The sequence below is a fragment of the Centruroides sculpturatus genome, unplaced genomic scaffold, assembly GCF_000671375.1.
Source record: "Centruroides sculpturatus isolate CEXI.00-Female unplaced genomic scaffold, Cexi_2.0 scaffold801, whole genome shotgun sequence".
NCBI classification, from domain to species: Eukaryota; Metazoa; Arthropoda; class Arachnida; order Scorpiones; family Buthidae; genus Centruroides; species Centruroides sculpturatus.
Genome location: NW_019385405.1, coordinates 278,881 through 282,714, shown reverse-complemented (window position 1 = coordinate 282,714; position 3,834 = coordinate 278,881). Strand labels below are relative to the sequence as shown.

General features: G+C 31.9%; 1 protein-coding gene across 1 annotated transcript in view; it reads left to right on the top strand.

Annotated features, from left to right (window-relative positions):
• Positions 1 to 217: 217 nt before the first annotated feature.
• Positions 218 to 3,834, top strand: part of LOC111638601 (testis-expressed protein 10 homolog) — a 42,921-nt gene continuing 39,304 nt past the window's right edge. Inside the window, exon 1 of the mRNA XM_023384336.1 lies at positions 218 to 404. The gene's annotated coding sequence lies outside the window, so the exon portion shown is untranslated. The remainder of the gene's footprint in view (positions 405 to 3,834) is intronic.

Sequence of the window (3,834 nt, the reverse complement as noted above, 5' to 3'; positions counted from 1 at the left end):
AAGAAAATAACAACTAAAAATAACGCCCAAAACATAAAATAACGATAGTACTTTAAAATTTTTGTGACCAATCAGATCCTTCCGAGCAACAAGCCTTTACCGGCCACAGAGTCGGTAGATTAACGCCGGCCATCTCACGGCATATATATGTTTCATGTTTTTAAAATATCTATTAAAATATTAGATATATAAATCACATTTTATAAGAAAAATTTTATAAATTGATATAATAAGTTTTTAAATTATATTTAAATTATTTTAAAAAGTTTTAATAGATGATTTTAAAATAGTTCTGGCAACACGTATTATAAACGTCAGCCGCCAGCCTCGAATAAGAACGCATGTGATCTGGTTTTAGAAGTATAAATTTCATCTTTTACGTAAGAAAAATATTTTATTGAAATGTATGAATTTATTTATTTATACCTTATTTATATACACATTTTGGTAAAAGTGCATCTAGGTAGACCATATGGTGGTACTTCCAGTCACTTCCTCTGAATGAGGAGTTTCACACCACCCACAAAATTGTTGATCCTTCGCATGATATTCGTCTCTGAAGGTTAGTTTTTAACAGGTATCAGTCTACTGCCTATTCTACATGCTTCGCATGTAGACGTGCGCCTCGGTGCTCGCTATCGCTCGCTCTCCAGCGTCCAGGTGGGGGCTCGCCTCATCTCCCTAAAAGTATATAACATCAAGTACTCCACGAACAGTCAAGTGGGCTACTCGAAGCCGGCATAGTCACGTGGGCCAAATAATTAAACGCCATAGTCTTGGAAGTACCACCATTGGTGCTACCTAGATGCACTTCTATCCACATTTTTAAATGTGGATAGAAATGCATCTAGGTAGTGCATCTAAGTGCATTTTTAAATAACAGTTGCAAAGATAACGTTAGTCTATTAAATTTTAAAGTATGGTGGGTGATTGGTTAAAGAACAGTTTGGACTGCAAACAAATTGGACAACAAACACTTTCACGAAAGATTTTTATGTTCGGATAATGAACACCTTGCAGAACAAACACGAGAAGCTATGCTGTATTTAATATTTGTAAAACTATTTTAATGGCATCTATGAATGGTTTATGGAACGAGACTTTCACAGTTGTATACATCTTTTTTGCACTAGTTAATTTCTGTTCTCTGAACTTTTGTAAGTGCTTTTCTGAACTTTTTATTTTAAAAACTGATATTATTATGGAGCCTAAAAAGAGTAGTGTGTCAAGAACTGTGTTTACTATAAAAACTAAGTGAGAGATAATAGCCAAGGTAGAGAGTGGGCAGATGATGTCTGATACTGTAGACAGATGACTTCAACAGGTCTACAGTAGATAAATCTTAGCTAATAAAGATAATCAAAAAGACTTGAGCTGATAAAGGAGTAACAAAAATCATATCCGAGAAACAAAGATGTGCCATCCATGAAAAAATGGAGAGATTGCTTTTAGTTTGTTATTACATGTAAATAAACATAGTAAGAAAGTATATAATTTTTATTTTTGTGGGTCTCCAGAACAAATTAATCGAATTCCTACAAATGGTGCCATGCTATGATGTAGAGATGCAGCTGCATCAGGAGGCACCATAATGGGGTGGCATAAGCGGCATTTCAAAGACTTGCATCATACTGAGAAAATCTACTGCACAGCCCTGCCTACAAAAATCTATGTAAATCGTTAATAAACAGTTTGGATAGCGAACATAGTCTTGGAACAGATTATGTTCTTTAACTGATCACCCACTGTAATCGGTAATCTCTAATTATTCCAATTTTGTAGCCTATTAGTTTGTTGGGCTGCAATTTGAAAAAATTGTAGACTTGTCAATTCCCACTGTCGTCCATCCATCTGTTGACTGACTGTCTTTCCTTAATCTCAAGAATGGAGTTAGGTAGATGAAAGATGAGATCAGATATGGAAACCTTAGGGACAGGAGATCTCGATTAACTATATACAAACTTCTGATGCACCAGAAATCATGTTATTTCTATTCAAACATTTTCTCCAGAAAGGTGTTAGATGATTAGCGTGACTCTATTGTTAAAGGAAAAGTATGATGCACATGGGCAAGTCACTACTAATTTCAGGTGGAGTGAATATAAAAAATTGAATTATGACTATTTACAAAAAATTAATTTTTCTGAATCTATCTTTCATCTTTTTAACACACCACAGAAGTAACAGTATATTGGCTGGATGAACTTCCACAGAACAAGTGCTAAATTATAATGAAAAACACAGAAAGTTAAAAATGATTGAAATGCCGAACTTTTATTCGGCATCCTTTATCATTAAAACAGTGGTTACAATTTCTAACAATTTTGTAAATAGTCATAATTCAATTTTTAATTGAAGATATCCTAGGTTGTTCATGTTATCATGTATGCTGTTATGGAGTAAATATATTTTAAATTAAATTAATTAAAAACTGCAGCAAGGCATTGTGATAATGTCACAATAAATAATTGCTTGTTGAATATGTAGATTATTTCCATGAATGTTAGAGGGCACATGTAAAACAAAATGAATATTCTCAAATCAATTCACATAAAAGATGAGGCAAAATTGGGTCAAGTAAGATTCAAGTACAGAGATTTTCAAATTTACCCGTAGCTGAGTTAAGTTTTTGTTTCTTGTTAAAAAATAGTGTGCAAAGTTACATCAATTACATTAAGACTCAGAATCAACAAAAGCAACTTGAAGTTTTGTTATTTCCTAAAATTTGGTCAAAATGTGCTCAAATCATTGAAAACATTCAAAAGTTTGTTTTGACAATTCAAGCATTTGATTATATTATGTACTTCAAGGATATTAGATTATTTAGAAATAATAAAGCATTTAAAAATATTAGATCATTTGAAAGTATGGTGTTTTATAGATTATTTGAATCAATTAGGACCAAGCACAGATCAGAAATGTGAATGTTTGGATAAGTGAACATTGACCTATTAATTAATGTGGACATGTATATTATACAATAGAGTAGTATATAACATAAAAGTGTAATACACTACCTTATTTGCAAAAGTAATTGCTGATTTTTTTTGTATCAAGGTTGGTATTCATTTTTTTGAACGGAGATCTCTGACTTATTATAAGAAGCAATTGTGTAAAGTTTATTATTTCTAACTCAGCAAAATGTATCAACATGCATCAGTCCACTGCTTTCTTTTTCTTTGCTGTTGTTTTCATTTCTGTTTCTTTTGTTAAACCTGTTAACACTATCAGATGTTTCTTTTACATAAATCAGATATCACTTTTATTTAGAATCTGAAATGTAGTGTTGTTATCTTTACTGTCTAATCACACACGTATCATCATCACTTCATTCTTTTCATCATGATTATTTTTATTGTCATCTAACAACCAGTTTCCTGTATTCATTTTTTAAATTCTCCCTTGTTAAAAAAAATCCCAAGCCTTCAGTTAACATGTGGCAGATTCAGCTTCTTCAAAAATGCAACAGCACTTTTTGTTCTTCTCTGCCAAAAGCATTTCAGAACTATATATATATATAAATTGTCTTAAGTTTCTCAATGACATCTTGATTAATTGGTTGATGTAGAGCAGGTGTGGCCAAACTTTTATCCCTTAGGGGCTACTTTTTTGGTAAAATATAGTCTGTGGGCGACTATGAATATGGGCAAACAATTTTAGGTATTTTATATGCGCATGCATTAACATTCATTTGCATTGTTCATCGAGATAAATACAAACAGTATGGGTACGTTGCACAGACAGTCTATTATTGTAAGAATAAATTATCGAATTAAGATTTTTAAACATTAATTTAATTGATTTAAGTGAAAGCAAATTGTTCAACTTTAGCTT